The sequence below is a fragment of the Trachypithecus francoisi genome, unplaced genomic scaffold (genome assembly GCF_009764315.1).
Source record: "Trachypithecus francoisi isolate TF-2019V2 unplaced genomic scaffold, Tfra_2.0 Lachesis_group15, whole genome shotgun sequence".
Taxonomy (NCBI): Eukaryota; Metazoa; Chordata; class Mammalia; order Primates; family Cercopithecidae; genus Trachypithecus; species Trachypithecus francoisi.
The window spans coordinates 57,630,547-57,644,087 of record NW_022681460.1 but is presented as its reverse complement, the minus strand read 5'-3'; the positions used below and the strand labels follow the sequence as shown (position 1 = coordinate 57,644,087).

Sequence of the window (13,541 nt, the reverse complement as noted above, 5' to 3'; positions counted from 1 at the left end):
AATCCCAGACCAACCTGAACAATATAGTGAGACCCCCATCTTTACAAAAAATTTAAAACTTAGCTGAGCATGGCGGCGTATGCCTGTGGTTCCAGCTGGTCAGGAGGATGGGGCGGGAGGATCGCTTGAGCCCAAGCAGTGGAGGCTGCAGTGAGCCGTGATGGCACCATTGCACTCCAAACCGGGCGACCGAGTGAGAGACCCTGTCTCAAAAACAAGACAAAAAACTACCAATTTTCTTCTCAGAACATTCCTATGCCATGACTGTTGTTTTACAAAAACCCACAATGGCTGTGTTATTTTCCTCTCCTACTTGTGATTTTTTTGGAGGCTCTTTTGGTTTGAAATAGGTTTTATTTGTCCCTGTTTTTCCTTGTACTATTGAATTTTAGTTTTATTGCATTATTATCAATATATATGGCTTATATAATTTATATATTTGATCACTTTTCATCTCTTATTTCTTCCATCATTACTTCTCTGCTCATGCTTGCCTTCTGGAATCTCCAGGAATACCCAACAGATACTCTGCGTTCTTGCCTTTTTCTTATGTTATTTATTATTTTTGCCTCTTTATCTTTTCTTCTGGGTGCTCAGAGAATTTCTAGAGTCATTGGTTTAGCTCTCTGGAATATCCAATATGCTGTTCATGGCTTCTGTTGAGCTGAAAAACCAATGAGCAATTAATGTTTTACTTCTAAAAACAATATTTATTTGTATTTATATATTTGTGCATATCTCGGTATAAAACAATATTTTAAAGTCTCAAATTGTTCTCTTCTACTTTTAGAGACAGGATCTCTCTCTGTCACCCAGGCTGGAGTGCAGTGGGGTGTGGGTATTGGGTGGGCACGATCATGGCTCACTGCAGCCTTGAATTCCTTCCTGGGCTCAAGCCACCCTCCTGCCTCAGCCTCCTAAAGTGTTGAGATTACAGGCTTGAGCCACTGCACCTGGCCAGGTTCTCTTTTCACAGAGGCAATTTTCTCCCGAGTTTCCTTTAGAATAGAGTTTTCTTCTGTTTCTTGGAGAACATCAATTTCACAGGAAAATAGTTGCTGGAATTGCTCACATAAGCTCCCTTGTTTTACATTTCTGGACCTTTTATACGTTCAATTATTTTTCTCCATAATCTATTGGATTTGAGATGGATTTTGTTGGAAATTGTGTTGAAATATTTCAGTCTCACACAAAGGAGTAAAGAGAAACTGAAGGGACCCCCGCACGTCCAGAGTCCCTTCTGTTCACCCCCTTCCCGCCCCTGGCCGGCTCCTGGCCACAGGTGGCTGCACCTCCACAGCCTGGGGAGCACGACGTCCCAGCTCTTCTGTTTCTTTTGGAATTTGCTGTAGCTTTTGTGACCTAGAACATGACCAGGTTTTTATTATGAAAAATATATATAATACCATTTTAGAAACATTTTATTTTGTAATGATTGTAGACTCACAGTAAGTTGCAAAAATAGCACGGAGGGGCCCCGTGTGCCGTTCCCGGTTTCTCCTGTTTCTCCGGTTTCTCCGGTGCTGTGTGCGAACCAGAGGGCGGTGTGGCTACCAGGAAGCGGGGCCGGCATAGTGCGCGTGCGCAGAAACAGCCCCGCGAGCCGGCAACCAGTTCTCCCTTTCCTAGACTGCAGGGTCGGATTCAGCATGGGCGGGCCTGCTGCCCTCGTGTTACTGCCATCATGGGGACTCTGAAGATGCCTCCTCCATGGCTAGACGATGAGAGTTTATGCCAGGGCCCCTGGTTCTCTGTCCTCACAGGCCTCTCCCTGCTCCCTTCACCACACAGATACTCACACGTGCACACACTCTCAGACACACGCGTGCGCACACACACATACACATACACACTGTCACACACACACGCGTGCAACAGATTCCTCTAGCACAGAGGGGACGGATGCATTGGAGCAGAGCTCTTGGCTGGGGACACCCGCAGGGTGACCCTTCCTTGACTCAGGAACGAGGCCCCAGGGTCCTAGGAAGGCAAGGGGAGGGTGTCCCAGGACTTCCAGGGATGTGGGACTTTCGGGGCCCAAACGAGAGAAGTCCCAGGAAAGCTGGGACCAGTTGGTCTCCCTATCTAGAGGGAACAGTCTCCCGAACTCTTGCTGCACCCCACTGAGCATGCAGGACTCACGCCCTCCAAAATCCACACACCTACATCCCCACACCATGCAACCATGGAGCACGGGCGGCGTGCTCCATGGAATCTGTTGGCGTTCCATTGGTGAATGGTGAGGTCCCCTCACTCCCAGCCCTGTGCCTCCAACCTGGGGTGCCCAGGCTCTCCTGCCTACCGTCCGCGTCTCCTGCTGCCAGACGTGCTCTTCCCTGCCTTTCCAGGTTCTCATCACAGTCGCACGCCCTTTTGCCGGTTGGCAGGGCTGGAGAGAGTGGGCTGGAGTCACTCTGACCTGGCCTCTTGGGTCACTGTCCTCATCTCAGGCAGGGTTGTCCCAGCAGCTGTCACATGACTCTATGGCTTTGCCCACCTTAGAGAGTGGCTAACACAATAGTTGCCCCCACCTGGCCCCGGCCTGGTTCCTCTTGTCATTTCTTCAAGATGAGCCTCCTCCCAGCCCTCCTGGGTGGCTCCTGCCACGTGGTGCCCAGTTCTCTTGCTCCTTCCTCAGTAAACAGTCAGAAGCCGTGTTCTGCGTGTGTGGCATAGGTCATGTCCCTCGTCCACCCAGACCCCAGTTGTAAGGGCAGGGCCTTTGCCCAGCTCGGAGCTGGGGTGGGGCTGGGCCCCTGGAAAGCAAAGCACGTAGCAGTGGTAAGGTGAAGACCCTCCAGGAAAACAGCTGCCCACGCTTGTGGGTGTGTTTTCTCGTTAGCTTACTGGGCATCGATTGATTTTACTGGTAAGGAGAGAAGGCAGTGTTTCCTCTTTCCTCAGTGACATTGTGGGGCCATTTATGAGCTGTGGTTTTCCTACCTCCCTTCCCTGGGAGGGAGTGGCTCTGTCTGCCCCAGTGCAGGGCAGCTTGGGGAACACAGATGGGTCCCCAGGGAGGACTCCTTGAAGGACAGTGGTGAGGCAGGAGGACGGCCCGGGGGCCCTCCAGGTGACAAGCAGCTCCTGACTGGTCCGAGGAGGCCCATATGCATTGCTCCGTTGTCAGTGGAGTGAAGCGACAGCTGCAACCTTTGTGCAGAAAACACAGAGAATCCCACCGGTGTCACAGGGCCGGGGATCTTTCATACTCATGGGCACCAGAAACGGCCCAAATGCCCTGCGGGCAGGCAAACCCCCAAAGCTGATTTGGAAGGAGGAGGTCTTCTCCAGTACCACAGGAAAGTGCTGGGCGCTCCCCCATAGTGGCAGTGGACTGTGACTGCCGGTGCCCCTCTGCGTCGCTCCCTCTGATCCCCCACAAGCCCTTGGCACTCATGTCCAGGAGACTCCCATTGCTCAGCAGATGTTGAGGGGGCACTTCATGCTAAAAGCGTGCTGGGGCAGAACGACTTCTTGGTCTCTTCATGTTTTAGGCAGCTCCTTCTGTTATGGGTCCCAAGAGCACTGCCGCCTCCCAAGGGAACACAGAGCAGGTGGCTGGCGTCTGTCCTGTGCAGGCAACAGTGGTCCAGGGGTGCTCTTGGATGGGGCAGAGCGGATGGATGACAGAGTGGGGGGGGGCCCTAAGGAACAAGTGAAGCTGCGTTGGTGTCAGCAAAGTAAGACATCCGTCTGAAGGAGGTGTGGGACAGACAGGTGCTGGCTGGACTGCTGTGTGGGGATGAGGATATTATTTTTGACAAACTGAAGGGAAACATTCAGACGGCCATTCGTGAGCATGGTAATGGGCTTGTCGCTTGTGCTTGGTGACAGCTGTAGTGGCTTCTAATTTCTCCTGCACCTCCAATTACCCTTCAGGTGCAAGTCCGTCCTCACAGTCAAGCCTTTCCAGCCAGTAGATCCAAGTGAGGAATAAGATCTATGCAGCTTCCATGTGTCTCTGGGAGAGAAGATTGATAAAAGCAATTAGAAGTTTCCGGAATTGCTTGGAGAAGAGAAGGCCAGCGGGAGGGGAGGAGGCAAAGATGAGGAAGGAGAGGGCACAGGTTAATAACACCTGTCACGTTGCCCAGGGGATGCTGAGGGCCACGGATGGGCTCTGTTTCAGCTTGGAGCAGAACAAGGAAGAAAGGGCAGCCGTTCCAGCAGCGAGGAGGTGGCTGGGCATGAGGAAGCCTGTGGCTGACAGCTTCGGGAAGGGCTCCAGGGAGCTGCAGTCCCTGGGGCAGCACCCCGGTGCAGGTGGCTCCGGTGGCCCCTGGGATTGGCACCCAGCACATTCCCTCGACACAGCATGGCTATTTAAGGCCCAGGCCAGCATTCCATCGGGTGATTTTAGCCGGTGCATCTTCTGAGCCTTTGGGGCTTCTGGGGCCTTGGTGACAGCAATCACCAGGCCTTTCATCCCTGTGGCTCTGAGCATCCCCCTCAGCAGAGCGGCAGCCTTGGAGGGGGTGAGTGGGGAGCGGCTGAGGGGGGACCGGCGGGCCCTCTCCGTTGTCCCCTGCAGCAGCAGGCGCTGGAGAACTCGGCTGCAGTCATTAGAGCCGGGAGTTGGCGACTGTTGAGGCCTTGTGTGGGGATGAGCTGTTAGGACTTTCCTTCCTTTAAAGAACAGGGACTGGTAAAATCGTATATATGAAATCAAAGCAAAGAGGAACCTGTTTTAGAGGTGAACAAGAGAGAGCTCAGAGAAGCGCATTAGGGACATATGGCATTTGTCAATCAAACGCAGAGCAACCTTCAAAAAGCCATTAGAAGGCAGCCCCATGCCGGCTCCGCCATTTGTGCCGGCTGAGGGCTCCCCCGTCCCGCAGGCCCCACAGACGCTCTGTTTCTGGGACTAATTAGCCTTCCAGAGGGCAATCAAGGGCCTCTGCTGGAACTTTCTTAGGAACTGAGCCGTTAGATGGCTTCAAATGGACACCACTAGAAACAGGCAGGAGCCAATTAGGCAGCGACTCCCTCCTGGGGCCCGGCCAGGCTGCTGAGCGAGCCGGGAGGCTCCAGCAGCCTCTTGGTGCTCCCTCTCTCTGACAACGCTCCTCCCTCGTTCCTCCCCACATCCCCAGTCCTTGCACTGAGATCATTAACCTTCAGGGCTCCACGAGGGCAGGCATTGGGTCTGCTTTACTCGCTGCTGGGTCCTCGGAGTCTGGAAGGGTGCCTGGCACTGAGCAGGTGTTCACTCAGTGTGGCCAAATGTCTGGGTTTTGTCCCAGCAGAAGAAATTACGTGGGCTTTCCTTTGAGGAGCGTACTTTTAACAGGCCAGCCACGTCTACTTCCACTTGGGTTGGACACAATTTAGGCCTAGGGAAAAGGGGCGTTAGTGCTGTCTTGTCACACTCGCCAGCCAGGCCCACTGGTCTCCTCCCTGAGTTTCCCAGGGGAAGTGGGTGCCAGAGACCATCCAATGCCCCCACACCCACTGAGTCTGTCAACTGAGTGCCAGAACCAGGCACCAGCTGGGGGCCTGCAGGCTGCCCTTGGCCTGGGACACGACTGCATTTTCCTGCAGGACCTGCCCACTGCTGACCTCCTGCGTCTGCGGCCGTCCTTCACCTGCTAGCCCAGGCCAGGGCCCAGGGTGTGGGTGCTGGACACGTCGAGGGGCACAGGGAGCCAAGACTGCCTCAACCAAGCCCCGGAGCCTACAGCTAACAAGCTAACAGGGAGACGGCAGGTAGCAAACAGTCACACAAATAGTCCTTTCCCTCACGTCCTCCTGTTCACCCTCCCTTCTTTGTCCTTTTCTTAAAATGAGAAGCTAAAAATATGTCCATTGTAGAAACTTAGAACAGTACAAGAGCATAGAGAAACAAAGTTAAAAATATCAGTTACCTGTAATTCTGGCACCCAGAAATATCCACTTTAATAAAGTATTCAATTTTATAAGCAAACTTTAAATTTTATTATATCGTAAGCCTCTTCATGTCATTAATTTTTCTAAAGTTTGAGCCTTTGTGGCTGCCTAGGGCCCCATTTATCTCACCAATCCCCAGTTGTTGGACATTTACGTCTTTTCCACATTTTCACCCTCATAAAAAAATGCTGCAACAAACATCCCAGAAGATAAATCTTTGTCACAGTCTCTAATTAATTCATTAAGATAAATTCCAGGGAGTGAAAACAGTGTTTCAAATGGTATGACTATTTTTAAAGCTATTTGGACATGTGGCCAAGTTACACTCTTGGAATGCCGTGGAAAATCCCAGCAGAAGTCTAAGAGAGGATCTAGATCCAGCTCCTTGAACCCAGCCGGCACTGGGTTATTGTCCCTCTTTGCGACATGTGTTTTGTTTTCATTTCCTTGTCAGCAAGATTGAATTTTTTTTGGTATGTTCCTAACCCATCTATATTTTGTTTTCTGGAAATTTTCTATTTGTATCCTTCGTCAATATATTTTTTTTAACCAGACTACTAATCTTTTATAAAAGTTTATTCTGTTTGAATTATAATCTTTAAAAATATCTCCTTTGTCACTTTTTTCCTCCGCTCCCCCCCCACCCCCAGTTCTGTGTTTCAGACCTCAATCTCTTTATCTACAGAATGCATCCCTGGGCCAAACGACCGCCTGACTCCAAAAGTCTTTTCAAGAGCTCACGCCGGCTGTGTTCTGCCCGATATGTCTGGTATAATCCTCCCTCATCTGCAGCCGGTTCAGGTCTCCCCGCTCTTAGCATAGCTCCAGGAAACTTGAATTTCAATGCCTGCCTGAGTTTGAGTTTCACACTTGAATAACCAAGTCAGGTTTGCTAATCAGGCTTGCAGGTGTGAGTGGGAGCTGGTCCCTCCCGGGGGAGGGTCAGGGCATCCACACCAGGAACCTCCAATGCTGGGCAAGGCTGAACTGCTGCAGAAATGCAAGACATGGCCCAACCACCCCCATTTATTGGTTGAGGAAATAATCAATTCTGTGACATGAAAGAATTTATCTCTAAATATGCAAAGGAGATTTCAGAACAATGTGAGCCATTCATGCACACACGTGCATGCACACCCACATGTGGAGACTGGGATCATGCACACACATGGAAACCAGATCATGCACACACATATGTGGAGACCAGGGTCATGTGCACACACACACATGCACACCCACACGTGGAGACTGGGGTCATGCACACATATGCACACCCACACGTGGAGACCAGAGTCATACAAACACAACGTGGAAACCGGATCATGTACACACACACGTGGAGACCGGAGTCATGCACACCCACACATGGAGACTGGGGTCATGCACACACACATGTGGAAGCTGGATAACGCGCACACACACATGGAGACCAGGGTCATGTGCGTACACACACATACACGTGGAGACTGGGGTCATGCACACATATGCACACCCACACATGGAGACTGGAGTCATGCAAACACGTGGAAACCGGATCATGCACACATACACACATACACACACACTTGGAGACTGGGGTCATGCAAACACACACGTGGAAACCAGATCATGCACACACACATGTGGAGACAAGATCATGCACACACACACGTGGAGACTGGGGTCATGCACACACACATGTGGAGACAAGATCATGCACACACACACGTGGAGACTGGGGTCATGCACACACACACACGGAGACCAGGGTCTTGTGCACACACACACGCAGATCCACACTTGGAGACTGGGGTCATGCACACATATGCATACCCACACATGCAGACCAGGGTCATGCAAACACACATGTGGAAACTGGATCATGCACACATACACACGTGGAGACCAAGGTCATGCACACCCACACATGGAGACCCAATCATGCACACACACACGTGGAGACCAGATCATGCACATACACACGTGGAGACCGAGGTCATGCACACACACACGGAGACTGGGGTCATGCACACACACACGTGGGGACCAGGGTCATGCACACACACATATGGAGACCAGGGTCACACACACACACGCACGCATGCCCACACGTGGAGACCGGGGTCTGGAAGCAGAGCCTTCAAAACATTAACCAGTTCCACCACTAGGAGGTGGGGTTACCCATTTTTATTTGATTCTTTTAATTGCATTTTTCTATGACAAATGTCAGTTATCCTTCACTAAGCAACACCCTTCCCCTCCTTCCTTTCAGATGTTGCTTCCAAATCAATTGCCATGAGGCCGTTGCCTGTAAAGTTGCACTCCCACTTCTGGGTGTCACCTCACCACACCCTCCAGGGCTTGCCTCCAGATGTCCGGGGCAGTTCCCAGGTGTCAGCGAGTGCGAGGAGAGTCAGGGTCCATGGCAGGCCTGGACCCAGGGAGTGTGGAGGGGGTGTTCTCCCAAGTTCTGCATGGCTTTATCAACACACGTCATTAACAAGACCCAGAACTGGCCAAGTCTGAAGTTCAGCTGATAAAATTATAAGATAATTTTTAAAATTAGGAAAACAGAATTGGCAACACGAGGCTTATGATGTCTCATAGATATTCCTATGTCGTGACTCTTAAAATTTAAGGAAACCCAGTTTTTAGCCTCTATGGTTGGGCCTGGAAAAGGAAGAGGCAGCCGTGAGGTCAGCCCCTGGCATCTGTGTGTGGCAGCGTGGGACAGAGTCAGAAGACCTGTGCAGGGACTGCGGGTGGCAGCCTCTCTGCTCCACACCTCAGGCTTCCCAGGGAGACAGTGGCTCTGAGTTCCCCTGGGCTCGGCCTTGCAGGGTACCGGAGTGTCACATCAGACCAAGGGTAGCTCTGGGGTTTGATGAGCCCTGACATCAGCCTCTGTCATCAGGTTCCCTGAGTGGGGACCAAAACTGGGAGGCGGCCCCAGGCTGTAGGATTGGGAGAGCTGTCCCCAGCCCAGCATCAACTGCCTGGGTCTGTGCGTGGGCCCAGAACCGAGGGTGAGGGTGCATTCCTGGGGGATCATCCCCTGTACCCAGAGATGCCACCTCCAGAAGAGCTACCCAGAGCCACCAGACATTTCCTGGAACTTTTCTGAGCTCCTTCTGTCCTGTGGAGTCACAGCTGTGGCCTCCCCTTCCTCCATGCATGTCTCGGTGGACATCTGGGCAACCTCAAGTCTCCACTCAGCCACGTCAGGTGCATTTAGCTCCAAGGCTCTCCGTGAGCATCGTACCAGCAGCCGCTTTGTTCCTGCCTCCCTGGCTTCTCGCCCACTTGTCTGGTCTCCATGGCGACAAGCACCTCTAATGGATGCGCCGAGGTCACGCCCGCTGCTTTTTGCTGAGACTTGTCACCTCCCTGCCGGTGCACGCCCCCATCTCACAGCCTCCTCTTCCCCAAATTACCCTGCACGCTGAGGGTCTAGCTTCACCTCCTAAGATGTGCTCCCCACTGACCAACTCTCTTGTTTTCTGCTCAGTTTTAAGCATCTCAAAGATAGTTTTCTAGGTTTGTTGACCTGCTTTGGACTCTAGTCTTTGGACAGTGGGGAAAGGGAATGGCTGGGATTGTTGATATGCTGTTTGGGGATGTGGGACACAGTGGCCTGACAGCATCTGGAAGAGGCACAGGCTGTGGTGTGGGGAAGGCTGGGTTGGAACCATCACCCAACAGCTTATCAGGTGCGTTTAGCAAATAATGACTGAGCACCGGCTGTGAAGCAGGAACACACCGGGGGACCAGGCAGTCTCCTTCTTCGCGTAGCCTTTGGGCTAGTGAGAACAGGGTCATCACAGTTAGCAAACAAATACAGAAGATGCCCAGTTAAATTAGCATAAGAATCAATATTCATTGTTTATCTGAAATTCAAATTTAACTGGGCATCCTGCATTTTGTCTGGCAACCCTAAGTGCGAGAGAAAGAAAACAAATAAATACAGAAATAACATCATTCCAGGATTCTGGTGTGTGCTAGGCAGAAAAGGCCAGTGTGCCGTGAAAGCATCCCAAGGGGGCAAGTGGATGGTTAGGGACAGCCACCTGACATTCTGGAGCATAGGAGGAGCCAACACACACAAAGCCTAGGGGAGGACACTCTAGGCAGCTGCGGCAGCAGGTGCAAAGGCCCTGCAGTGAGGAAGAGTTTGACGCAGTAGTAGGCCAAGCAGGCAGGTATGGCTGGGTGGAGTGGCTGACGGGCAAGTAATGTGTAAACTTAAATTGATGACATAATCCACGCAGCCACAAGGAGTAGGTGCTCAACAAATTGTAGCTATTATGTCTAATTATTGATAATTGCAATTTAAAAAGTCACACCAAATATGAATTCCAAACATTTCATGAAACACATCCTTTGGTGCACTAAACTGCTATTTATCTTAACTTTCTATAAAGAGGCTAGTTTAGTGCATACCATACTGAATCTCATCCAGCCATGCATAACGTATTTTGCCTGTACATTTAAAAGTACTCTTTTAAAATTAAAATGCAGGGCTGGGTGCAGTGGCTCACACCTGTAATCCCAGCACTTTGGGAGGCCAAGGCAGGTAGATCACTTGAGGTTCAGAGTTGGAGACCAGCCTAGCCAACATGGTGAAGCCCCGTCTCTACTAAATGTAAAAAAAAAAAAAAAAAAAAAATTAGCCGGGCATGGTGTCACATGCCTGTAATCCCAGCTGGTCTACAAACCAGGAATAATAACACCTCAGGCTCCAGGGCCATGCGGGGAAACAGTGTCCGTCAAAGTGTGTGGAGGTCCACTGATGGCCACGGAAAGGAAGGGTAGAGTGATTTCTGTTACTCTCAGAATTGTCCCGGTTGTCTCCTCTTTCTCCTGAGAGATAAGGAAGAGAGTCTGTGTCACCTACCGTGCCCACAGCTTCCAGGGAGTTCCAGAAAGCCATCTTCCAGCTTTGTTTTCCTGGGTAGCATGCTTTCAGTCTGCAGAGTGGAGGATGGAAGATTTAACAAACCACTCTTAAGTGTTAAAGTACAATTTGGTGCCGAGGCTTGTGTCTAATGGAGCTGAACGTTTGAAGGCTAAATATCAGTGGCAGCGACGAAGGGAGCTATAATTCACCCTCCTCCCAACTGCTTTGCTCTTCTTAGGTAGTTATTAGGCCCAGGTTTACCTCTAAAGGGTGTCACACTATCCCAACACCAGTGGGGATGGGGAGGTCTGTCCCCAGCAGAACTTGCTCCCACGGCCTGTGCTGGCAGGCACTGGGCCTGGCTTCACATCTTCACTCTGTGATGCACCAGCCAGGTGCACAGCTTCCTCCTCTACACACGGGGATGGGGTGCTGCTATCTACCCAGAGGCACTGGTGCAGATTCAGTCAGATGGCACCAGGTTGATAGGCTCCATGCAGTACCTGGACCACAGGAGACATCAATGGCAGCCCAGGACAAGGCCAACACCAACTTTGAGGCCTTTCATGTGGCAAGAGCCTGGGGCACGCCATCATCATTGCTGAGAGTGAATATGTGCTCACATGTGTGCGTGTCAGCGGCACAAGTTGCAATCCAGCCCCCATACCTAAGCCTTCCCCCCGACACACATACAGCGGATGCCAAGTCCAAAGGCCCCCAGCTCCTGAATCTTCTCCTTCCCAGTCACGGATACCTTGAAGTCAGGCTCAGTCCTTCAGGTCGGGCTCTGATCTCTATTATTTGGAGCCTGGGTGGGCACACGCTTTAGGAGGGGGCAGTGAATGGTCCCTATTTTGAATTCCAGGTGCAGCCACGTTACAGGGAAGTCAGCTGTGCTAGGGAAGAGTGTGACCTTATATTTTTGCTGCACCTCAAAAGAAAAGTTTATACTTTAAATTAACAGCATGTCCACTGCCAGTATTTGTGGTTACTCCCTGCAACGTAAATCTCTTTTAGAGATGTGTGAGAACAGCATACGTAATGAAACATCAACGTGAAACTTGATTTAGAGTGCCTTTTCATTAATATAACAAATGAAGTGGACCAAAAATGGAAAGTATATTCCTTTGGGCCTAATTAAAACACTGAACAAAACACATGGATATGTATATTTTAAATGAAGACATTCAGTAGCTAGAATTAGCTACAAAAATTAATTCAAATTGAAAAGTACATTATGAGTGCATTGTTATTATTAACAGAGCCAATATGCCTCCTCTGAGATATCTCCAATAATGTGCACCTGATTTAGTGCCTGTGTGATGTGACAGGCAGGCTTTGCTTTAAAAATACCGCACACACGGAAAAGTCGGCCCACTGGGGCGCCTCTCAGCTGGTTTAACTGCACTGTCTTTTGGTCAGCGGAGGATTTCCAGGCAGCGTGTAGGAGTCGGAGCAGGGATGTCCTCTCTGACCGTGGATCTTTCATCCTCAGTCCAGCTTCTGCAGTGCAAGGGCCTGGCCGGAGCTGGGCCAGGGGCAGACTCTGTTGAAATGGAGAGGTGTGTTGAGGGGTTAGGGCCTGGAAGGCCTGACCTGGCATCCAGTAACACCATCTCTGATGGTGGCCAGGAGACACATGGAGGGTATCAGGGACAGGCGTGAAGGACAGTGCCCTGCGTGGAAAGATGGTCTCATTCCACACTGAGTTGAGGGCAGGGAGTCGGTACAGTGTTGGCCATGACCCTTCACCCCAGTCCTGCAGAAGCAGGGCACTGAGGGGGTGCACACAAACTTAGGGAGGGGCCCCAGCCCAAGGCAGGATGCTGGAAGCCCACCTTCTAAAATGTGGCAGGTGCCCCCCCACCCCAGTGACAATTCTGGTTGATGGCAGACAACACCCCAGATGCCAGGCCACCTGACCAGAGAGGTTCCTCAACCACTGGGGACAGGGCTTTTTTTCTCGGCTCTGGAGTAGAATTCCTTAACCTGACCCTTGGGGACTCAGATCAGCCTCCACACTTGGCGGAAAATGGACCTGAGGAGCCAGACATGTGGAATAAGGGCATGGAGAAGTTCTGGAACACGCTGAGCTCTGTGCAGGTGCCCTTCAGGGACTGCTGGCGTGAGGACGCAGCTAGGAATGGAGGACGCTCTCCAAACAGGGATGGGAGGTTTGCGTTTACTGTGGGTCCACCTAGAACTCCTGGCTGGCTAGCCCCGGGACCTCAGTACTTACCTGGAAATGGAAACACCAATAGTATCTATGCTCTTGGACTGATGTGAGGATGAAATTAAATACTTCATGTGAAGTCTCATTCCTCAGAGTAGTAAGAGCTGGAAAATTGTTAGTCATTATTCTTGTTACTCCACAAGTTACTGGCTCCTATTCCAGCCCCTGGGGACTGCAAGAAAGTCAAGGATCAGAACAATAGCTGACGTTTGTAGAGGGCTCTATAATTCATAAATCACTCTCCTTTAAACAGGAAACAATGTACGTCAATTATTATTCTGATCTTCACTGAGGAAACTGAGGCTCAGAGGGCATGTACTTCCCCAGCATGACACAGCTATGAAAGGATAGATGCAAGCTCCAATCTGAGTCCCTTGTTCCTTCTACTGTACCTCCCACCCTGAAGGCAGAGGAGGGGATCCCTTGGAACAACCCAGAGAAAGCTTTACAGAGCTGTGGCCCTCTCCCTCACAGGCTAGGACAGAAGAAACGAAGCCAGGCAGGACAGGTGCAGACTGGCAGGAGTGAGCTGACCAGGGTCCG

General features: G+C 51.1%; 2 long non-coding RNA genes across 2 annotated transcripts; both read right to left on the bottom strand.

The window, feature by feature from the left end:
* Positions 1–539: 539 nt before the first annotated feature.
* Positions 540–1,555, bottom strand: LOC117098032. The gene is made up of 2 exons (XR_004443146.1): positions 1,448–1,555; positions 540–664 (listed from the first exon to the last, which is right to left on the bottom strand). It is a non-coding gene; the product is annotated as an uncharacterized LOC117098032 (long non-coding RNA).
* A 10,374-nt stretch (positions 1,556–11,929) lies between these two features.
* Positions 11,930–13,541, bottom strand: LOC117098031. Its single transcript, XR_004443145.1, has 3 exons — positions 13,471–13,541; positions 13,005–13,170; positions 11,930–12,311 (listed from the first exon to the last, which is right to left on the bottom strand). It is a non-coding gene; the product is annotated as an uncharacterized LOC117098031 (long non-coding RNA).